The 25,801-nt window shown below is 34.4% G+C and overlaps 1 long non-coding RNA gene and 1 pseudogene across 1 annotated transcript in view; one reads left to right on the forward strand and one right to left on the reverse strand.

Moving 5' to 3' along the window:
• The window catches only part of LOC118529453 (uncharacterized), a 306,217-nt gene that overhangs the window by 128,988 nt on the left and 151,428 nt on the right, over window positions 1-25,801 (reverse strand). The gene's annotated exons all lie outside the window — the stretch shown is intronic.
• Window positions 17,596-18,279, forward strand: LOC118526742 (prefoldin subunit 3 pseudogene; annotated as a pseudogene).

Consider the following 25,801-nt stretch of genomic DNA (forward strand, 5'->3'; position numbering starts at 1 on the left):
AGGGAGTAAGTTTTCAGGAGGCAAAAATTGAGATGAAAAAAGTAATCAGGAACTAGATAGCAAAGGGCTTTATATTATATGGTTGAGCACATGGAATTTATTCTCAGGGAAAGTAAGAGTCTTGAGGTAATGTAAATAACACTAGTTAATGTAATAGATAAATGTTGATTTCCTAGTGGCTAAACACAATACATATATTATTTCTAGTTTATACCACAATTCAATGTGAGTATCCTGGGGGAGGGTCATTCCCTGTGGCCATTTAGAATTTCAAGTTCAAGGGTGCCCGGGTGGTTCAGTAGGTTAAGCATCTAATTCTTGGTTTCAGCTCAGGTCATGGTCTCAGGTCCAGGGATCGAGTCCTGAATTGGGCCCAGCATCAGGGCCCCAACTCTGTGGGGAGTCTGCTTAGCTCCATCTCTCTCTGCCCTTCGCTCTGCTCATGTGCTCTCTCTCTCAAATAAATAAATCTTAAAAAAAAAAAAAAAAGAATTTCAAGTTCAACCACCTAGGTGCTTGTAGGTCCTCTCCAATCAACTAGCAGAAAGGTAAACAGAGGGAATAAAAGATTACTCATGGGGAGGGTTTATGTGGATGGTACAGATCTTAGCTCCCTTCACTTTTTTTTTTAAGATTTATTTATTTTAGAGAAAGCATGCGCACAAGCATGGGGAGGGGCGGAGGGAGGGAGGGAGATCGAGAGAGAGAGAGAGAGAGAGAGAGAGAGAGAGAGGGAAAGGAGAGAGAGAGAGAGAGGGAGAGGGAGAGGGAGAGGGAAGGGGGAGAGAGAGAGAAAGAGGGAAAGAAAGAAGTAGACTCCTCACTGAGTGTGGAGCCTGACTCCGGGCTTGAACTCACAATCTTGAGATCATGACCTGAGTTGAAGTCAAGAGTCGGAGGCTTAACCAACTGAGCCACCCAGGTGCCCCTACCATCACTTTTAATAACATTTATTTAGTTATTGCACAGACATATGACTACATCCAATGGGAAATATAATCTAGCTATGTGCCTGGAAAAAGCGAGCACAGGCTTTGTATAAAAACAAAGTAGTCTAGACCTCTGATGAGAGGTAAGTCTTGCACACAAAGATTTGATTTCATTTTAAAAAATTTGGAAGTGCCTAAGTGATTCCTAAGCAGACATGTCTAGCAGAATATTCAGTTACAATTTTGGAGCTTGTGGGATGAATATAATCTAAGAAGATAACTAATCCCCTGTATTTTTTAGCTAATTGAATTTACATTGTCCAGAAGACTGAAATGAGAAGGGACCTTGTGTCTCCTAAGAACTGCACTGCCCATTAAGGTGTAGTTCTAGGAAATGAGTCATGCAGGAAATTGTGAAGGAACTGTCAGATAAATATGAGGAAAAAACAAAACATGGAGTTTTATGAATAAAAAAGAAGAAAGGATCTTAAGTAGACTGTGAACAATGTCATGTTTCATTTTTAGAGAGATCTGAGGAGAGAAAGCAGGGAAATAAAGAAAATCACTAAAGATAAGCCTGAAAAGACGTCACTAATATTCTTTAGGTTACCATTATCACTGAATATTTCTCTTTGCATTTAGGAATACATAAAGAACAGAACCTCCATGAATGAGAAAGGTAGTTACCAACTGATCTTACTTAAGATTTACAAGATTCCACCTACACTCTATTCCTGAGAGATGTATGTAAGCCAGCTTCATTAAGCTGGCTTTGAGAGGAAAATAATAAAATTATTTCTGCGGAAGGGAGGAAACATGGATTTTCACAAAGTATGGCAGCATCCATTCCATGAATGATTGATTAAGTCAGAACAGGATGGATTTAGAGAAAGATTTTACTGGATGCCAAGAAATAGTTTTGTGAGTATAAATATTTGAAGTGAATGTGGAGTGATAAAAGGCCACATATACATATACCATATCTATATGTGATATTGCTACATTTTTTCTTGCTCTTTTTCATTAAATGCCAGTAGCAAAACAACTGTGTTCTATATATATTATACTCACATCACATTAATAGAAGGTAATTAAAACAATTTTAAATATTGAGTACTAAAAACTACAAAGATTGAAACAGCCCTTTAACCTTTATTTTTCATTATCAGATATAAAAAAGTTGTTCTTAAAAAAAGATATATCTTTTTTTTTATTCTTAAGATTTTTATTTATTTATTTGACAGAGAGAGAGAGAGAGAGATACAGCGAGAGAGGGAACACAAGCAGGGGGAGTGGGAAAGGGAGAAGCAAACTCCCCACTGAGCAGGGAGACCGATGTGGGGCTCCACCCCAGGACCCCAGGATCATGACCTGAGCCTCAGGCAGACGCTTAACGACTGAGCCACCCAGGCGCCCCTATCTTTTTTTTTTAAAGATTTTTATTTATTTATTTGACAGAGAGAGACAGCGAGAGAGGGAACACAAGCAGGGGGAGTGGGAGATGGAGAAACAGGTTTCCTGCTGAGCAGGTGGCCCGATGCGGGGCTTGATCCCATGCAGGCCTCAATCCCAGGACCCTGGCATCATGACCTGAGCCAAAGGCAGACACTTAACGACTGAGCCACCCAGGCATCCCAAAAAGATATATCTTTAATAGTTGTCTAGGGTCAATTTATTGAGCTGGATTTGGAATGCAAAAAGAAAACTAACACCTTGATATTCCTTATATTTAAATTTCTTACCTTTTAGTAAAATTTATTTTCTCAGTCATTTGCTTTTGGCAAAATTGCAATAATAAAACATTTAGTGTGCTGGGTTAATTATAATAGACATAGAAGGGTTTTCTTTCCATGAATACTGCTTTAGAGACATTAGACTTGTTGCTAAATACACATCCAGTTCTACAATTTTAGAACTTGATAACTACGTAAATATAGTTCATCAAAGAATACACACAACGTACCTTTGGAAAGGCAAGCCAAATTTTGCTTTTAGTTTCCCTTCCAAAGAACTTTGTATCATGGAACCCAATAGAGCAGGGGCACACAAGAAGCATCTCTCAATTGCTAGTCTGATTTTGATTCACTACCAAATTTGAGGATTACTTTTTAAAAGGGAACAAATAGGCTGGTGATCTGCCTAGAAATATTTCAGTTTTTCAACTAAATTATGTAAATTACAACTATTATATTTTGCTTGAATGACTTTATACTAATCGGGACAACTTATGTGAAAAAACTTGTACTTTTGTTTCAGGACCCAAAAGTTTTCCTGACATTTGACACACTCCTTGAAATGGAAACGTACATAACTAGCTGCCTCCTTCAAGGAAATTTCACCTGACAAGCCTATAGAAAACCTTTTTGCTTTAATTGTAATTTTTGTTCTTCCAGCTGCTTTGAAAAAAATGAAAGGACAGAGAAAATGGGTGAAATGTCATCATTTTATTATGGAAAGACCTGAGTAGTTCTTTGTATTAGAAGATAAGGCCCTATACCTTTTAAATGGCTTTCATTTCTTTTTGAAAGAATCAGTGAATTTATACAATGGTCCTACTAATCATACATGTAAAAAAAAAGAATTTTTTGACAATTTCCTTTAATTTTAGAGTCCCATTTATCATATCTGTGATTTATTTCTAGCAAAGTTATTGGTCGTAGATTTCTTCTTTCGTTTTCTTTTTATTACTTAAAACTTTATTTAAAATTTACAGCTATTCTCCAACTGTAAAGTAAAAGGGCATGCTTCTCCAATTTTTCATTCCACTGCCCCAGATCATTCTTAACTTTTTTTTCCTCCCAAACTTTTGGACATCTGAAAAAGACAGTAAAGCAGAGGAAGAAGAAAATAAGAGCTGGGAGAAGAAAATAAGAAAAGGGAAGCATAACAGGGAAATTATGTTCAAATGAAGTTAAATGATAAGAAAAAGAAAATTTAATTTCATATGAGAATACAGCCTTACACCTCAAACCATCCTATCTTTTACTTCTACCTTCTTCTCCAAATGAATTCAACAAATCAAAATACATATTATCGTTATTTTTCTGAGAGGTTATTAATATTAAGGTGCCCGGGTTTAGTAAGAGTTTGGTAGTAGTAGGCAAAAGGGAATGAAAGGCGTATTAACTTTTTACTCTGTGACTCTCCTTTAGGGACCCTCACTAGAACTCTGCTGGCACCTCATTTGTCCCAACACCCAATTCCCCTAGTTGGTGATAAAGCTCAGAGACACGCAAGAGCTAGATACCACAAGTAAATGTTCATTAGACTTTTAAAAGATAAAGAGAGAGATATGGGGTGCCTGGGTGGCTCAGTCGTTAAGCGTCTGCCTTCAGCTCAGGTCATGATCCCAGGGTCCTGGGTTCGAGTCCCGCATTGAGCTCCCTGCTCCACAGGAAGCCTGCCTCTCCCTCTCCCACTCCCCCTGCTCATGTTCCCTCTCTCGCTGTGTCTCTCTCTGTCAAATAAATAAATAAAATCTTAAAAAAAAAAAAGATAAAGAGAGGGATAGATAATGAAGCTGTGTAAAATTTATAAAAATTATTTTATAAAGGAAATTATAATTTAGTAATTTCTATTATATCACTTTATATGTACACACTCTATATATATGTATACATATCCATAAACATGCATATGTAAACATGCTATATATTTTTCTTATAGGTGTTTTATAACATTTGTAAATGGCATCATAGTGTTATCACATTATAATATATAGTGTTCTGCAACTTGTTTTGTATTTTGATATCAAGATTGTGTTTCTGAGAACTATCCATATTGCCATATATGGATATCGTTTCATTTCTTCCTATTCTATTACATAACCAGCACAGTCTTTTTCTTCAAAACTATAAAACACACAGGGAAGCTACTGCAAGGAAAAATGCTAATGTATACATAGTGGTTTCCTCAGGTGGCAAACTTATTGGTCATTTTTCAATTCTTTGTAATTTACTGTAGCTTCTCTCATTATATTACATATATATTATTTTCATAACAATAGAAATAGCTTTTACTAGATTCATTACTACTAGGGGTTCATTATACAAAATAAAATATATATTTTACATAATATTTTAGGTAATTTTGGTCATATATAGTTCGATTTTCTCCATGTAGGGATTCTCGTTAGGGATCATTCTCATATATATATTTCTCCTCTATCTTTAAATACTTAAAATAGAGCAAGATTTGGAATTCGAAACTTGATACTATAACAGCAGTTACCTTATGCAAAATTTATCTGGGATATTATCAAGATGTGGATCACTGAAATAATTACACACTTAAGCCCACGATACTAGTTATGCCTAATATATTTTCAAGTGATATTAACCTTCCAAGAAGTGCTGGATTTACCATTTGTGCAATCTCAACGGTTGAAGCAGCACGCTGAAGTAGTTATATACCCCTATTCTTTCATGGGTATCTACGCGGCTGTACAGCATTTCTGAAATCACTTTCCCTCTTTCTAGTCTATATGTTTCATGCCTCTGTCATATGATTCTCTATTGAGCCAGACAGAGAAGAGCAAATTTGAACTTTTATTTCTGAGTTGATAAGTGAATCTCTTGTAAACATCTTCAAAGTAAACTCAAGCTGTCATTTTTATGAGATGCTCATCTGGTTCCTCCTCCCAGCTTAGAGCCTGAGCAAAGTTCAGCTCTTTGCCCAACCCACTACGCTCATGTTTCCCAACCAAACACAGTGTAACTCTCACTCAAGCATTAGTCTTTTCGAAAATGACCTAGTGCCTCCTGCCTCTGCTGATATCTACTTGAAAGACTTAGTGTGTTCCATATACAATGTCATTACGTGATTCGTTAGGGCATTATGAAAAAGAGGTCATGGCCGTGCTGCCAACTCCACTGCGGCATTTCAGAAACTTTGTGATTAATAATCCTAACCCAGGCTCGCTCCCTGTCTGTCTCTATTAACAGTGAGGTGCAAATAGAAAGACGTAGAGATGGTGCCTATCCATCACATACCAGAAAACAAAGTAAGCCACAGGTCCCATGGAAGGAGACTCGTTAGAATTGTGCTTTTCATGGCAAAGATAGGGGACTTTATGTATTGTTGATTAACTTACAAATAACCCATCAGAATTACAGTTGCCAAGGAATTCCCCTGACTCTGTCAGCAGCTGACCCTTTAAGGGGAAGGAACTTTGATTAGATAGAAAATGCTAACTCTTCTATCCTGGGAGATTTCACAGGGCAAGTTTCTGACAGAATGAAAATCATACAAACTTTCTGGCTCTAATCAATACATAGGAGATGTCCAGATACATGAAGATGACCCTTCAGTTAAATTGGTCGATTGCTTGTTTTACCAGCCCAAATAATTGAGAATAGAGATGATATTATCCACAGAATGATTTTTGTTCTGAGATAGCAGAAATAAAAGTGCTTGAGAAACAACAAAATATTTGGCAGTTAATTCTGCTGCTTGTTTCAGCTGCCACTGTAGAAACTTCTCTGGAATTCATGATCTTCTCCTATGGTTTGACTCCTAGAAACATACATCTTTGAATAGAACAACTTAGTCTGGAACTTTCCCTTCTATATATTCTCAGTTACCTTCACTCCTACAGTTCCCTCCATGTCCCGGTGGGATGGTCAGGAATCAGCAGGAGCTCCATTACTCCGGACTTTACAAATACTATTTTCTCAAAATTCTAAGGGCATTCCAGAGTTAAGCAGAAAGATACGTTCTTTATATATGGGACAGAGTAGAGTGAATTAAATTACATGTCCCATATATAGAAAAAAATAATTTGAAAGCAGGTATTATTTGTCAGGAAGATAAAATTTATAACTTAAGTGTTGCTATCTTAAGAGGTGAAACTTCTCTCAATCTCTTTCATCAGCCTCCCAATAGGAAATTTTACTGTTGATACTGATTCTAACTAATTTTAAACAGGGATTTCTCTCTCTCTCTTTTAAACTAGGAACAAGGCTTTCAGTATGCTTTTTTCAGCATGGAATCACTGACTTTGAAAAATGCAGAAATTCTAATAAACGGAAATTCTCATTTTCGTTAGATCCATTACTGAATAGAAATGATGACCTTTCACCATGTCTTTTCTTCCCCTCAGATGGGCTCTAGTTTATTGAATTGTCTAAGTTACCTGTCTTACTGTGTCAGGGACAACAGTACTGTAGAAGCAGATACAACACAGGTGTAAAGAGTTGAATTGACCTGTGTGTTTTTCCTGTGCAGATGTGGCACTTGCTTTGAATACATGTGAAAGTTTATATAAAAAGAAAAATTTTAGAAAATAATTTAAATAAAAATAAGTCATTTTTACTGTCCCATCTATTAGAACTTGAACTTCACTCAGCATTCACTTCCTTATTAATAGTAAAAGTCTTTCTTATTATTGGTAGCTCATTTTTTGTCCTCTATATCCCTATAATGATGAGAGTCCTACTTATATTAAATTTACTGGTTATAAAATGTCATTGTCCAATCCCTCCCTCCCACCCCCTATTAATAAGGTGAGTTGAATTTAAAATTAAATATTTAAAATTTGCTGCAAGGCATTAATAAAGAAAACACATAAAACAAGAACAGAATGAATTTTTGGCTACTACTAGTCTTACTCAGTCAATTTTAAAAGTTAAATACACTCAGTCCTACATCTTAGATTCATTTATTAAGTTTCCTTTCCTCCTTTTTGCAGAAAATTACATAGCCTTGGATTGTAAAGAATGTGCAGATGTTAAATGTTAAATGGTTTCTCTATGATTTTTCCACAAGGCTCTTTCTTCAATGTTCCATTTAGCAGCTCAGATAAAAAGGCTTTTATGGCAAACATTACTACTTTATCGGTCTTCACCATAATGAGAACTTTCCAAGAAAATAATGAACATTTTTACTTTCATAAATTGATATCACCCTTTTTGAGGGAAGCATACTCTCCAAGAAAGGCAATTTTCCCTAGAAATTTTCATTTACCTCTGTTGTGTCCATCCTGATATCATTTACAAGTCAATGACAATGTGCAAGCAAAGAATTAAAACTATTATATTTTACCTGTAAACTTCCTTGAAACATATTTACTTTAAGTGGCTTGAATAGCTTATGGCTTTGTATGAATTATTTTCCTTATTTCAAACTTTTTGATCATTTTTTTGATATAACAGTTTTATTTTGTTACAAAGACTGCAATTTTAAAAAATGAAATATTTTTTAAGGACAAGGTCATGAAGGCACTATGGAATAAAAAACATAAAATCCACATAGTTGTAAAGAAATAGTGTGGATAACAAATGTGCTAATTGTGTGACTGAATTATGGCAGATTTTCATTATAAATTTTTCTTTGGCTATTCTAAACTGGATGAATTGGTACTTCTTCAGAAATCTGATCCAGATTTACACTAATCATTCAGCAAATGTTATAAGTAGAATAATTTAAAATTTTCTTAAAGGAAGACATTATTTTTCAGACAGATACAACAAAATACTTTGAAAATAGGTACAGATCAATAATGGATGTCCCACCTATTAGGTACTGTTGTTGTATAATACTGCTGTTCATTTTGAACAGGGAGAAGATGCAAAACTGGTAAGATTTTACCTTTATTGGTAAGTATAAATATTTCAGGTGGTACTGAGACCTGTGTATCCAAAGAGCTGCCTTATACCTTATCTGGATGACTGAATAACCACTAAAGAAAACTTTCTAGTCCTTATGGAAGAGTTAAAGAGCATATGCTTCATCCATCTACTTGCTGTCTAAACAAAATTTATGGGCACCTCTTACTTGCCAAATAATTTTGTTGATTCCCTGTTATTTGTTTGAATGCCTTCTACCCATTCTTTGGATATCTCTATCTCCCTTTATGCATCCTGTTTTCTCTGATTTTTTTTTTTTTTTATGTTTTATACTCAAGTGAGAAATGATTCTTAGTATCTCCTATGTCCCAGACATGGCCAGTATTGTTCCTGACTACTTTAAACAAGCCCCAAGCACAGCATTTGCTTTGTATCCTTCAAACTGCCCAGACAAATTCACTAAATTTATTTCTATTTACTCGGAAATCTTTTGTGACAAAATTCCTCTTGAGATTTAGGGAACCAAATGCCACAAAATAGGATGGAGATCAGGAAATGAATGTGGACTACTAATAATGTTCAAAACTAGAGAATCTTCATAAATCAATTGCTGTCACCCCGGAGGGCATTTGTCAGAGGTCCTATCTGTTCTTTTCTACATTTTTATTAATGACATTAATGCAAATTCAGAATTTAAAGGACAGATAATACTTGTAGTAGTAACATATATTTCTAATAGAATCTCTGATTGTTTCATGATCCAAAACAACTTCAATAAGAATAGGAAATTGCAGATCAAATCTAAAAATACAATATTTAATTTGGATATGAACCTTAGAACCAAATATAAAATTCCTAAGGACAAGGGATAGGGGAGGTGAAGCTTAATGGAAGAATTAAAAAAAGAAGTTAAGGATATTAGAAGACAATAAACACAATTAAAGTTAGCAATTTAACATACCTTATTTTTTAAGTGTTTGCCAAAACAATTTATGCAAATTAGGTTATATTATTGAAAAATATGCTTTCAAGAAGCACAGAACTTCAAAAAGAAGAAATTCTCAAGAAGCATTCTAGTTAGCATACATTTGAAAATGAGTAGAGAAAAATGGAATGGATTCAGCAGTTACAAAAAAGTCATTTAAAATTATTTCATTCTTTTCAAATATTAGACATTTGAAGTGCTTTATATAAGTAAGTAGAGTTACATCTGCATAGCAAAAATAAAACCAGGAAAAGTGAATAGAAATTTCCAGAAAGAAGTTTGGGATTTATTAAATGAAACTTTTTATTTATTTATTTATTTATTTATTTATTTATTTATTTTAAAGATTTTATTTATTTATTTATTTGAGAGGAAGAGAGTGAGAGGGAGAGAGAGAGAATGAGCAGGGGAGAGGGGCAGAGGGAGAAGCAGACTCCTTGCTGAGCAGGGAGCCTGATGCAGGGCTTGATGCCCAGACCCTGGGATCACTACCTTAGCCAAAGGCAAACGCTTAACCAACAGAGCCACCCAGGTGCCCCTAAATGAAACTATTTTATATCAGTGAAAGGTGTCTACGTTGGAAGAAGTGGCATCAATGAAGATGTCTCCTGATCTGTGAGTTAAAATTATTTTGTATAATACCTAGATATATTTAAAGGCCATTAAGACATTAAATACATAATGTAGTTAGAATGACGTTCTAGTTTCTACTGTGTTTGTAAAAGCTTGAGATTTCATTTTGCATTCTAGTTGAAAATTAATACATTTGATAAATCTTTCCCAGTGTTATTTTGAGCTTATTTAACTAGAAAATACTTAAAATAATAATTCAAAATATGACCCTAACAATTCTTTATTAGTTTCTATGACTTCTATTTGCTGAAATTACAAACTCAGAATCTTAGTAGCTTGTAGGAAACAAACAGACATTAATACTTCATTTATTCTGTATACATATCCATCACTGATTAAGTTCCCTGTTATGCTTTTCTTTACTCTAAGACCCAGGTTGAGAGAGCAGACATAATCACTAATGTTGCTGGTTGCAAGAACAGAGAAAAAGAACACCCCAGATACTCTTCACACCAGCAATTAATGCACTTGTCTCAAGGACCAACTCATCCACAAGGGAGTCAAGAGGTGAATGATTTAACACGTCTCAGGAGCAGAGAACAAATATTTGGTGAAATTCAATAATAACTACCACAAATAGCTGGGGCAAACATCATAATGGCTTCGTGGGAGAATTGTGATTTAGTAACAGGAAGGAATCTGAACACAGACTTCTTTTCTGTAAGTCCTGCTTTCCGAAGTTTAGACTTGACAGAAATGGGTTTCACTGCAAAAAGCCCATTTTATATGATGCTATAGGATATCAAGGAGAGTTTATGTGAAAACTGTAGATGATTGATAACTTTTGAGGTAGGAAGATGTGAATTAAATGGATTGAGTTTTAAACTAATAAAGAGCCATTTCAATGTCTGTTAATTGCTTATTTCAGTTCATATGTGAACACAAATGAAGATGATACACTTCACATTCTGAAATAGTCACTGTCCTTTTTTATATAATCAATATCCTTTTTTATGGAAGAAAGAAAGAAATGAGATGAAGATGTAAATAATACCATATAGGCAACAGTGTTCAAGACATAAAATGTATGGTATTAATGTTTTTTTTAAAAGACGAACATGCTAATCATTATGATAAACAAAATTACTATCTTTTTATCTTACCCTTATGAATTCCTCTCTAGATTTCAAAGTCATAAAAGTCTTTACTGCAGGAAATATTCCCTAGTTCTAAAAACACATCCTGCCATCTAAAAATTCCTAAATATTCATTTCTCTGAATTACACTATGTTTTGAATTCAACATATTGTCTAAAATTATTTTCAATATGTTTTCCCTTCATAAACCTGTTACAGACTTTTCTTTTTCACTATGAGTATATAATTAAGCTTTACTTAATCTTTCTATACAATTGTAACTTAATAATTTGATTTCAAAAGCAGAGCTGATCTCTCATACCGTTACAAAAACCTAAGAAATATGTTGTTGGAAACAATTGTGCCATTTTAATCACTTCAACCCTTCAGGGCAGACTTTGTCTTCTGGTTGACTTAATTCTAAACCTGGACTAAGTTAGCAAGAATGACAAACACAGTGCAAAATACATATAGAAGCCACAGTCCATGCCTGACACTTATGCTCGGAGTGAATAAAGGGAGAATAAATTAGAGTAATAATGAAAATGCAGCTGTTCTCTATTTTTCCTACGTTTTTACCCTCAAAACTGTTTTTAATGTAATGCTTCTCTATTTTGGAATGGAAGCACTCTTTTCAGTAGCTTGCTATTTTTCCCCTAGAAGGGAAGTATAATAGGTATAATCAAGATGATGGAGGGCTTATAATAGAAGGGGGGAAAAGTGATGAGATAAGAGATTGCAAAGTGGATGAAATTTTTCAAATGCTGCAATTTCCTTTTAAATGGTACAGAGAGAAAAAAAAAATTAAGACCAATGTTTTAAAATTGATTTGAAGGTTTAAAGATACTGGAACAGTACTGAAACTTGTGTTAGCATTATTCTAAATACACACTCTAAACCCAGCAGTGTGTTCCTGCTGGGAGAATCCCTGCTTTAGCGATTTAGTGGAGATAGAAAGAAATAATATGAGCCATTTCAGAATTAATTGAAAATAATGACTAAAGACAAAGGAATTATTTTAGAAGCTAGAAAATCATATTATTTATATATTTCCTCAGCAATTTAAAAGATTACATGAATATGTACATTATTATGCAATTAAAAGGGTGTGGCAACAAGAACAAAAAGTCATTCATTGTCCTCATCTTTAACAGTGACTCAAGTTAACTCTAGGTAAAACCTGGTAGATATGGATACATTTTGATGTCTTAGATTAATGTACTTTAGTTTACCTTAATTTATATTTTAAGCTGAAAATAAATAGTTCAGGATTAAAAAATATTGTCTGCAGGAATTTTAATCTTATATCATGATTTTCCTTTGATCACAAAAATATTTGTGAAAATTCAAAATAATCAGATTGTGTTAGAGTAACAGGTAAGAAGACAGTGGTTATCAAAAGTTAATTAAAAATTTTTTTATTATGTTAATCACCATACATTACACCATTAGTTTTTGATGTAGTGTTCCATTAAAATTTTAAAAAAATTTTAATGCATAGCCTCCTCCTCCTGGAAATATTTACTGAGATTATCATATTCACTAACACACTTGATTTTGCTTTCCAATTTTATGATATTACATTGTTTCAACCACTTAAATTTATAGATTGGCATAAAAATAAATTCAGTTATATTTAACATGGAATTTTTTGCTGATTTTTATACTGTCATTCAATAATTTTTATCTAAAATATCGATTTCTTAAAATAGTACTTTAGTGATTTTTACTTATGCAAATGGCTTGCAGTAGATATTAGGTTATATGCAATAAGACATAAAAATCAAACTAAAGTATTCTGTGACCCACTTTTTGTATTATTTTTGGACCAATTCTCATTTTAAAAACAAAAAGACTGAATCATGGGGATGAATATTTTTACCTAAAAGAATAAAATTATTGATCAGTATTACTTAGGGATTAGGAAGAAAAAGCACACAACTATTTATGTTTGGTAATCGTCTCAATTTTAACCATCTTTCATAAGAATTAAGTATTCAGCAGAAGAAATGTCAATTTTTGTATTTTTGTTTTATATTATAGTTAATTTTGAAAAAGAAAAAATAGTTAAGAATTTAAAAATATGCTTTTCCCCAACCACTTCTTTCATTTCAAGCTCTATGTTTTATAATTTATTTCTTCTTAAAAGTTTTATTGATATATAATTCCCATACCATAAAATTCACTCACTCCAAGTATACAATTCAGTGTTTTTAAAATATATTCACAGCTGTGCAACCACTACCATAATCTAATTTTAGAACATCTACACACTCTACCAATAAGGACACTGTTCCCACTAACAATCGCTCCCCATTCTTCCTTCCTTGAAGCCCTAAGCAACCACTCACCTACTTTCTGTCACCATAAAGGTACCTAAACATTTCTGATTTAATAGAATCATATAATATATGGTCTTTTGTGACTGGCTCCTTTCAATTAGCATAAGGTTTTCAAACTGCAGCCACGGTGTAGCGTGTATCAATCCTTCATTTCTTTTTATTATTGAATAATATTCCACTTAAGGGATAAGCCACATGTTGTGGTTTCATTGATTCATGAATATTTATTTCTACATTTTGGCTATTATGAAGAATGCTGCTATAAATATTTGTGTAGAAGTTTTTGTGTGGATGTATGTTTTCATTTCTCTTGAGTATATACCCATGGGAAGGAATGCCTAAGTAACATGGCAACTATGAACATTTTGAGGAACCACAAAATAGTTTTTCCTAATTGCTGTACCATTATGCGTTACCACAAGCAATTTATGAGGGCTCTGATATTCCAATATCTTTCAATACTTTGTTGCTATTTTATTAAAGTTATTTTAGGGTGTGTGAAGTCGTATCTTACTGTGTTTTTAAAAAATATTTTATTTATTTATTTGAGAGAGAGACAGAGATAGCAACAGAGAGCACAAGTGGGGGAGAGAGGGAGAAGCAGGCTCCCCGCTGAGCAGGGAGCCTGACGTGGGGCTCAATCCCAGGACTGGAGATCATGACCTGAGCCGAAGGCAGACACTTAACTGACTGAGCCACCCAGGTGCCCCTCTCATTGTGGTTTTAATTTTATTTCCTTAATAACTAATGATGTTGGGTATCTTTTTTACCTAAATATTGGCCATTTATATGATAATGGTTGAATTTGAAAAAGCCCTTGATGAAAACCCCTGGAGTCAGGAGCTAGGGTGCAGACTAATTTCACAATATTCTATAAGCTGACCTTTGGCAAGACCCTTAACTGTCAGCACCTAAGTATGATAATTTTAAAATTGTGTTAATATTTGCATCTGTTTTATGGGATTATTATGTGGATTAAGTAGGGTAATGTGAGCATTTTGGATATTGCCTGGTATCTAGCATATTTTCAATAAATGTTAATTTTTATAGCCATCCTCACTGTCATTATCAATATCAAGTCATCAACGTTATTCTCCTAAAACATATTCAAATGAAATCATGAAAAAAATCTGAGTTAGACAGACTTTTTGTAAGAAAATTTCAGAATCTGAACATTTCTAAAACAGAAGACAGAATTATTTTATATTCAAAACTATTATTTAAATTACTAGTAAACATCTATGAGTACCTTTTAAATCTGCACATCAAAAATAATACTACACATATACATACATTTTAGTATAATGATTAATTTTTAAAAAATTAATGTAAATTATGGCAGTTCAAACAGAAAGCAAAGATATTTTAAATTTTTTATTTACTAAGGCTTACCCTATTTTAGATTAAAAGGATAAAGAAATATTAGTCTTGCTACTATAATTTTCAGTTAATTGCTTCTCTTATACTATGAGCCAAGATCTACAGAACTCAAACAAGGGATTTTTGACATGACTTTACATGTACTAAATCAACTATGGTATGTGTGATATGTTGGTGACATGCCAAATGATTCTCTTGTTACTTGACCTCACATTTATAAGAGAATCATTATCTTCCCTCATTCACAATACATTAAAAATAATTTTTTAACAAAGCAAATGAAAATTTAGAGTGGAACTGTTCTAATTTTACAGATGAATAAACTGTAGCCTAGAGGTGAAGGGAATGGGTTGAATTAATATTGGCATAACACATGCACATGATTTAACTCTAGACACAGCACACAACCCTGGAATAGGGCTTTCTCAAGAGGTAGAAGAAACTGGACATTGAACAATTGCATTTGGTTGGACTCAGGCATGATCAGCATTACTTATCTGATTCTACAGAGAGTATACCTCTATAGAGAAAGTATGCATTTTTTTGGAATGGTTTTGTCCAAATATGTAGACAGTTATGTCAAATGATTCTTGTATTTGTAGTTTTCCATTGTAACCCAGTTAAAAGGCTTCACAAATAAAGTGAACCAAAAATTGAAGCATCTTTCAAATATATAAACAATCTGAAATATGTAAGATGATTTACCAAGAAATTAACTGATTAAAGAATCTCTCAAAGATATAAATGGTCTAAATTATATGGGGAAGATAAATTGCCAAAAGTGACCGATCAGAAGGAAAAACCATCAATGAGAATACAAACCACAGTTTTTTTACATATCATCCACCAACAGATTATGTCTCTGGTAAAATCTCTGCAAACACTGTGACTAAGTATAATTAATAAATCTATGTTGTTGAATCATGTAATGAAGGTGATTTTGCAAATTTGTAGATGGAAGGAAAACGAAATTTACTGTTTCTACCCACAGGTAAGAGTCTGTGATACTTTAATAGCTTCATGTTTATAGTCGAGTCCAGAATATCTCAAAAAAAATTAATTACATCTATACGCTCTGCCAGAGGCATCATGTGTCTGCAGAGGCCGATTTACTTTGCAGTGTTTGCAACACACAAACTCTACCAATAAAATTTACACTACTGGAATTTTGGTATAAAGCCCAATAAATATTTTATTTTATTTTTTTTAAAGATTTTATTTATTCATTCGAAACAGAGATACAGAAAGAGAGAGCACGAGCAAGGGGAGTGGCAGAGGGAGAAGCAGGCTCCCCGCTGAGCCAGGAGCCCAATGTGGGGCTCGATCCGAGGACCCTGGGATCATGACCCGAGCCAAAGGCAGACACTCAACCATCTGAGCCACCCAGGCGCCCCAGCCCAATAAATATTTTAATACTTAATTCTACCACTTGTTATTTTCATGAAACTAATAACCATCTGTTCCCCATCTATCAAAAAAGCATGAAAATAAGATAACTGCTATCAATATAATTCATGATTCAAAGGGGAGGTATTTATTATTTGAACATAAATCATAACTGCTTCCTCTTGCTGGACTAGCATCACCCAACACTCTCTTCTAAAGCAAATTGAGAAAAAAATAACACTTCAGATTTCTTAGTATCAATAACAGTGCACAGGGCATTAAATTCAAAAAGTCAGTATACTAGGAAATAGGAACACTGGGCTCCCCAAATTAGTTCTTCCCAAAAAATATTGGTGCCTTTGAACAGGTCACTTTATCCTTCAGGAAAAGATTAGATTAACCTGATTAGCTTATGGACAGGTAATAGAAGGAAGTCTATAGTTATCCCAGTAAAATGTAAGTTAATCATTAGAAAGCATCATTAGGAAAATCTGTTCTGTTTCCTGCTGTATATCAAGCAGGCATTTTGGTAAAGTCAGGAGTAAATCACCCAGATAAAGAGCTGCTGCTCCCTGAAATGTTCCTATACACTCGACAAGGCAACCCTAAACAAGAAGTTGATTGCCTCAATGCCACTTGTCCCCATGAAATATAATTCAGTGATTCCATCCAGTGAGGGTATAATACCTTATCTAAGATTTGGGCTTCCTACCTGCAAAGGGTACAAACTCAAGCTCAGAACTTTCTAAAGTAACTATCCCCACAAAAGAAGACTTATTTTCTAGATAACTTTATGCAGAATAAAGATTTTCATAATTAAACAAGAAAGTGTATGTGTGTCTGGGTGTTAATGTGTTTGTAGCAGTGACTGTGCAGGGAGAAGTGGGACATACGTCTGGTCAGCAGAGAGGAAAGCCAATTTCTGTTGCCTGTCCTGTTAGACTGCAAGGCTAAAGCTAAGCGCAGAGGTTAGAAGGTAGATTACCCTCTGGATGGAGTTTGCCACTACTTGCTAGGGAGAGTTAGACACAAAAATGGCATGATGTAAAGAATATTACATTGAAAATCAAATATATTTCTCTTTTTAAGCATTCTTATCAAGGGCTAAGCTACTTCCTAGATGTATAAAGAAGCATGATTCATTTTTCATTTATAAAGTTATCCATTTAGTGAGAAAAAGAAGCTTTCTGTTCATTTAAAAGTGCTGTTATGGCTTCCCCAAGAGGGCGGCCATGAGGACGTTTGTGGCTTAGGAGAAGTGGCCACAGGGAACAGGCGACGGCTCCACCTAGGGATTCCTGAGGCCGTATTTGTGGAAGATGTAGATTCCTTCATGAAACAGCCTGGGAATGAGACTGCAGACACAGTACTAAAGAAGCTGGATGAACAGTACCAGAAGTGTAAGTTTTTGGAACTCAACCTTGCTCAAAAGAAAAGGAGGCTAAAAGGTCAGATTCCTGAAATTAAGCAAACTTTAGAAATTCTAAAATACATGCAGAAGAAAAAAGAGTCCACCAGTTCACTGGAGACTAGATTCTTACTGGCAGATAACCTGTATTACAAAGCCTCAGTTCCTCCTACTGATAAAGTGTCTGTGGTTGGGGGTTAATGTAATGCTTGAATATGATATTGATGAAGCTCAGGCATTGTTGGAAAGGAATTTATCGACTGCCATGAAGAATCTTGATTCTCCTGAGGAAGATCTTGATTTTCTTCGAGATCAATTTACTACCACAGAAGTCAATATGGCCGGGGTTTATAATTGGGATGTAAAAAGATGATTCTACCAAGAACAAAGCATAATGCTGGCAATTAAAAATGTGGTTCAGTTTTCCAAACATGTTATTTTAAATACCCCAAAGTTTATCCCTAAAGGTTGACATGACTTTGATTTTTTAATAGCAAAAATGATAATTAAAACTTAAAAAAAGATAAACGTCATTTTATTATAAAAACAAAATTGGTTTCAAATATTTTATGAAATTAGCAGCATTTTAATTTTTTATTTCCAACAAAGTAAATGCTACTTTCATCATTTTTTTTTGGTTTGTCACTAAAAAAATAGTCTTAACTGAAATGGCTGAGGCATGCTATGGAAGCTGAATTCTGGACACTTTTCTTTATTGGCTGTTACTCTCACTTGATGTGGTTAAACCAGTGTAGAGGTAGGAAAAACAGTTAGTTTAAATATTTCCAAACTTGTTTTCTTTAGTACATGTAGGGCTTTATGGCTCTCTGTTGCTGTTATTTGTCTTATATAAATGGATTTTCATGAATTACTGCTTAGCCAATAACTATTATAATATTATGTACATTTCAAGAAATGGTAATTTGCCTTCCTAAACAGTTAGAGGGCTATTGAGACAATGCTTTTTCTTACCCCATAGAAATACACAGTGTCTTTGCAATGTCAACATACGGGAGATCTTGGCCAACATGAAATAACAAAATTCTTTAGCCACTCAAAACTCTTGGCTAAGGCAATTTTGTATTTCTTAACAGTTCTCCAAAGCAGCTGAACAAGAATATTAAGATAAATATGAATCTTTAGTGGTTGAAAAGATTTGTGGGCTTTTTTATTCATGATAAAACCTCATAGGAAGAGTAGAAAAATCCTTGTGGAAAGCCATTGGTCTAGTGGCTAGCACTAGGTGATACAGATTCTGATAAAAAATGTATTATTCCATCTCCATGTAGTACAACATATACTCATACAATCTTTTGTACTTCTATTTCATGATATTAAAACATTAAAGTTAAAAAAATAAAATAAAAGTGCTGTTATATTAAAGATAGAGATCACAGAACACCATATCTTGTGAGATCAGGAAAATTTTTCTAGGGTGATACCCTTCTGTGCTTAATCTTGAAGTGTGAGTAGGCACCAGCCAGGTGGACAAGGAGAGTTAGGACATTATGTCTCAATAACATCTCAGGAGATAAATCAGTAGGGAGTGATTCAGAAATATGAGCATCGATTGTTCAGTAGAGAATGCCCTTGGGATCCTACGGGAGAGTGGTGTGGATAGTATGGTTAAGCAAAACATACCATGCATTTGAGTTTGAAATTAATCTTTTTAATCTAATCTTTTATTAAAAGTGAATTGTCATCTTGGTTTGGTGAGTATAGTTCATTAATATGACCATATTGTTTTTTTGATAATTTAGGGGGTGGTGCAGTTTATGGAATATTTTATGTGCTGAATGAAGGTGCTTGAATTAGATGATCTAGAACTAGGAAGTTCTTCATCAGTTCTCCCCAGTGGGAAAGCAGAAATGCAACAGGGAGCGCTACTGCCCAGAGTGATTCAATTTGAACAGAAGAAGAAGAAAGAAAGAAAAGAAAGAAAAGAAAAGAAAAAAGAGAAAGAAAAAGAAAGAAAACTTTGCTTCCTATCCTACAATAGTACCCCTGTCAGTTTGCCACATTTCACAATTAAGGACTGGCTTTGGGTTAAATGTTGTATTTTCAGATATGATGCATGATGCAGATATTTATATACAAGTTAACATATCAGCACACTTAACCCCTTAGCATGGTCTGGTAGTTCATTCTCAAATCAGGGAAAGCTTCTCTGACTCCAAATCCTGTGTAGAGAGAGCCTATGACTAATAAGAACTTTGAATAATCAGGACCTTTTAATTTCTAATTTTCTCTGATAAGTTAATTTTATGACATATTTGGAAGATGAAAAGACATGGAAGGTTTTTCATATTCTTTCTTTGAAATAAAGGTCACCAAAAAGAATACCAGTGGGCATATTCATTTTTCATTTCAAGTTTTGAAATGATAACCTTCACAATTATGAATATGACCAACTGAATAATTTTTCATAAAAGCATTCATACTGAGAAATGTGCAGACAGGATTAGATACAGGCTTCTCTTGACAAGAATAATACATTTTCTAATATGGAGAGAGAGAGAGTGAAGAGAAGAAGAAATCTAGCAAAGTAGTAGTTAGAGCAATGTAAATGTTAATGAGAAAAAAATCCATGAATATATTAAGGAAGAAAAATAAAGAAATGGCATTGATTTTACAAATAAAGAAGTCAAGCTACTGCGATACTATTCATGAAAGTTAAACAGTTTTATTAATGAGAATTGGATTTTTTGTTCTTTTTAAACGGAAATCCTGGGAATTTAGCCTATTGCTAATTGTGGTTGTAATAACAAGTTAATATTCGTTTAAAAACATTTTTAAATTAATGTCTGTCATTTTATGAAAATCATAGTGCTTTCATTAGTATAGTAATGTTAAGAGAATATAGAAACTAGGTATTTTACTCATCAATTCTGAAAAAAAAGTATAAGAATAGTTCATGATGTTTACATATGATAATTTTAGCTGCTGAGGGGATAAGAATTATTTTATACAATTTTACATGTCTGGAGAGATAAACAGAAAGGAGACACATATCCATATTGTTAGGATTTGGGGGAAAGGACACTGCAGAGCATTAAAAAAATGAAATACTTCTTGAAATAGCTCTTATGTTAATATAATTAAGGAGAGTTTTTAGATATTAAAATCAGTATTAAGAAACTGTGAAAAAATATGTAAGAAAAATTAGAGATAATGTTACAACTTATGAAGTGCCCAGAATAAATATCACTTCTAAAGTGTACTATTCACATTGATTTATAACCCATTACTATTTTAAAATAACATGGTGAGAAAATGTGGGATTAATGATAAGTTTAAATCATAGTATAAGTTAAGGTCATTATTGGGGGAAAATTATGCTTCTCAAGCTTGTAGAATTTTTGCTTCTCAGACTATACTATAGGCTTGTCTACATACATAAAAATATTTGAAAGTTATTCTCTATGTCACAATTTTTTTAAGGAAGAATAATGAATTTTACTCTGCAAAATCTGGAATGCTATTGAATATATCTAAAAGAACTCACTATATGTGAATAAGAATTGAAGGACAAGACCTCATTTATTTAAATGTCTGTGTAAAATATTCATTTCAGGCCATACATGTAGATGGCTTAGGGAGATTAAAATAGACTCTACTGAATTAATCCGCTGCTTCAGAAAAGATTTTGTTGGGGTGCCTGGATGGCTCAGTCAGTTAATCATCTGACTCCTGATTACAGCTTAGGTCATGGTCTAAGGGTTGTGGGATGGAACCCCATGCTACACTCTGTGCTCAGCACAGAGTCTGCTTGTCTCCCTCCCTCTGCTCCCCCCACCCACTCTCTCTCCCTAATAAAAACATAAAATCTTAAAAAAAAAAAAAAAAGATTTTGTGACGATCTCTATACTGCATTTCTGCAAATAGATATTTAAATACTATAATAAATGAATGAAGCTTTTAAAGCAACTTAATGATAGTAGTCACTGAAGACCATGAGTGTTGTTATACAATTACATCAAAGGTATATATTTCTTTTAGAAACTTTGTGATATAATAAGGAAGAGAAAAATTGCCCAATTGAGTTTGAATTGGTTTGCCAGTGTTTAAAAAACAAAGACAAATTTTACTTTACTGGATAAGAAAAGTTCATAGTGACAGCTTCTATTTATCCATTAGTATGTATTTTATGGATTTCTACTATGTGTCAGACATCATTAAAATCCAGTACTCTTAATTCATCTTTACAGTGTTTTACTGTATGGTCTCTACAGAAAGACATGTCATTCCTCACTCTGAACCTCAGAAAGGAGGCCAACAACATTGGGCAGTTATTTCATTTCCTGTAGACGTTCTGAAAGGATGGGCTTCTATCAGGACCAGAGTGAGGATATTTCCTTTGGGACCCCAAATAAAAGATCCTATTATTTGAAAGCACTGAGAATGGCTGCTCTCCTATTTTTTTTCTTTTCTTTTTTTTTTTTTTTGAAAGTTTTTTTTTTGTTTTTTTTTGTTTTTTAAGATTTTATTTATTTGCGAGAGAGAGAATGAGATAGAGAGAGCATGAGAAGGAGGAGGGTCAGAGGGAGAAGCAGACTCCCTGCTCAGCAGGGAGCCTGATGTGGGACTCGATCCCGGGACTCCAGGATCATGACCTGAGCCGAAGGCAGTCGCTTAACCAACTGAGCCACCCAGGCACCCTATTTTTTTTCTTTTAAAATTGTTTATGTCTTTGCTTTACTGCTCTGCTAAAACATGCAATGCATAATGATATTTGAATATTTTAATTCTCAAAAATACATTGAGTGGACCATTCCAGAACTTTCTTGGAATAATTAATATGCAAGCTTTGATTTCAGTGTTTTCTAAAAAAAAAAAAGTTTTTTAAAAGGCCAAATTTAAATTAATCATCAACAAAAATACTAATTGTAGACATAGCCAAACATGCATTCTGAGCTTAGCTTGCTTTTACAGATGGCCATTATAGCAAATGGACTTCTGTTTCCATAAGTGTGAGTTATTAAATGTTTTTATGAGTATTCCCTGACACTTCCACTCAGTCTCTTCTGTCAGCATGAAAATCAACACTACTTTTGAGCTTTAAATATTGTTTTCACTCCAGTGAGAAGTATGCTGATATCCAAATATATATATATATATATATATTTTAAATTTTATTATGTTATGTTAGTCACCATACAATACATCATTAGTTTTGATGTAGTGATCCACAATCCATTGTTTTCGTATAACACCCAGTACTCCATGCAGTATGTGCCCTCCTTAATACCCATCACCGGGCTAACCAATCCCCCCTCCCCCCTCCCCTCTAAAACCCTGTTTGTTTCTCAGGTCCATAGTCTCTCATGGTTCATCTCTCCCTCCAATTCCCCCCGCCCATTTTTCCCTTCCTTCTCCTAATGTCCTCCATGTTATTCCTTATGTTCCACAAATAAGTGAAACCATATGATAATTGATTTTCTCTGCTTGACTTATTTCACTTAGCATAATCTCCTCCAGTCCCATCCATGTTGATGGAAAAGTTGGGTATTCGTCTTTTCTGATGGCTGAGTAATATTCCATTGTATATATGGACCACATCTTCTTTATCCATTCATCTGTTGAAGGGCATCTTGGCTCTTTCCACAGGTTGGCTATTGCGGACATTGCTGCTATGAACATTGGGGTGCATATGGCCCTTCTTTTCACTACATCTGTGTCTTTGGGGTAAATACCCAGTAGTGCAATTGCTGGGTCATAGGGTAGCTCTATTTTTAAATTTTTGAGGAACCGCCACACTGTTTTCCAAAGTGGCTGTACCAACTTGCATTCCCACCAACAGTGTAAGAGGGTTCCCCTTTCTCCACAACCTCTCCAACATTTGTTGTTTCTTTCACTGACCATTTTTGCCATTCTAACTGGTGTAAGGTGGTATCTCAGTGTGGTTTTGATTTGGATTTCCCTGATGGCTAATGATGATGAACATTTTTTCATGTGTCTGTTAGCCATTTGTATGTCTTCTTCAGAGAAGTGTCTGTTCATCTCTTCTGCCCACTTTTTGACTTGATTATTTGTTTTTTGGGTGTTGAGTTTGAGAAGTTCTTTATAGATTTTGGATACCAGCCCTTTATCTGTAGTGTCATTTGCAAATATCTTCTCCCATTCTGTGGGATGCCTCTTTGTTTTGTTGACTGTTTCCTTTGCTGTGCAGAAGCTTTTTATCTTGATGAAGTCCCAAAAGTTCATTTTTGCTTTTGTTTCACTAGCTTTTGGAGATGTATCTTGAAAGAAGTTGCTGTGGCCGATGTCAAAGAGTTTACTGCCTATGTTCTCCTCTAGGATTTTGATGGATTCCTGTCTCACATTGAGGTCTTTCATCCACTTTGAGTTTATCTTTGTGAATGGTGTTAGAGAATGGTCAAGTTTCATTCTTCTGCATGTGGCTGTCCAATTTTCCCAGCACTATTTATTGAAGAGACTGTCTTTTTTCCATTGCATGTTTTTTCCTGCTTTGTCAAAGATTATTTGACCATAGAGTTGAGGGTCCATATCTGGGTTCTCTATTCTGTTCCATTGGTCTGTATGTCTGTTTTTGTGCCAGTACCATGCTGCCTTGGTGATCACAGCTTTGTAATATAGCTTGAAATCGGGCAACGTGATGCCCCCAGCTTTGTTTTTCTTTTTCAACATCTCCTTGGCGATTCGGGGTCTTTTCTGATTCCATACAAATTTTAGGATTGTTTGTTCCAGCACTTTGAAAAATGTCATTGGAATTTTGATTGGGAGGCATTGAAGGTATAGATTGCTCTGGGTAGCATAGACATTTTAACAATGTTTATTCTTCCGATCCATGAACATGGAATATTTTTCCATCTTTTTGTGTCTTCTTCAATTTCTTTCATGAGTGTTCTGTAGTTCCTAGAGTATAGATCCTTTACCTCTTTGGTTAGGTTTATTCCGAGGTATCTTATGGTTTTTGGTGCTATTGTAAATGGAATCGTTTCTCTAATTTCTCTTTCTACAGTTGCGTTGTTAGTGTATAAGAAAGCAACTGATTTCTGTGCATTGATTTTGTATCCTACCACATTACTGAATTGCTGGATGAGTTCTAGTAATTTGGGGGTGGAGTCTTTTGGGTTTTCCACATAAAGTATCATGTCGTCTGCGAAAAGAGAGAGTTTGACTTGTTCTTTGTCAATTTGAATACCTTTTATTTCTTTTTGTTGTCTGATTGCTGCTGCTAGGACTTTTACTACTATGTTGAACAACAGTGGTGAGAGTGGGCACCCTTGACGTGTTCCTGATTTTAAGGGAAAGGCTCTCAGCTTTTCCCCATTGAGGATGATATTTGCTGTGGGTTTTTCATAGATGGATTTTATGAGATTGAGGAATGTTCCCTCTATCCCTATACTCTGGAGAGTTTTAATCAGGAAAGGATGTTGTATTTTGTCAAATGCTTTTTCTGCATCAATTGAGAGGACCATATGTTTCTTCTCCCTCCTCTTATTAATGTGTTCTATCACATTGATTGATTTGTGAAGGTTGAACCACCCTTGCATCCCGGGGATAAATCCCACTTGGTTGTGGTGGATGATCCTCTTAATGTATTGTTGGATCCTATTAGCTAGGATTTTGTTGAGGATTTTGGAATCCATATTCATCAGGGATATCAGTCTGAAATTCTCCTTTTTGATGGGTTCTTTGCCTGGTTTGGGGATTAAGGTAATGCTGGCCTCATAGAATGAGTTTGGAAGTTTTCCTTCTCTTTCTATTTTTTGAAACAGCTTCAGTAGAATAGGTATTATTTCTTCTTTGAATGTTTGGTAGAATTCCCCAGGGAATCCATCAGGCCCTGGACTCCTGTTTTTTGGGAGGTTTTTGATCACTGCTTCAATCTCGTTAGTGGTTATTGGCCTATTCAGATTGTCAATTTCTTCCTGTTTCAGTATTGGCAGCTTATAGGTTTCCAGGAAGGCCTCCATTTCATCCAGATTGCTCAGTTTATTGGCATATAGTTGTTGATAATAATTTCTAAGAATTGTTTCTATTTCCTTGGTGTTAGTCGTGATCTCTCCCCTTTCATTCATAATTTTATTAATTTGGGTCCTTTCTCTTTTCTTTTGGATAAGTCTGGCCAGT

Source organism: Halichoerus grypus, chromosome 1 (assembly GCF_964656455.1).
Source record: "Halichoerus grypus chromosome 1, mHalGry1.hap1.1, whole genome shotgun sequence".
Classification (NCBI taxonomy): domain Eukaryota; kingdom Metazoa; phylum Chordata; class Mammalia; order Carnivora; family Phocidae; genus Halichoerus; species Halichoerus grypus.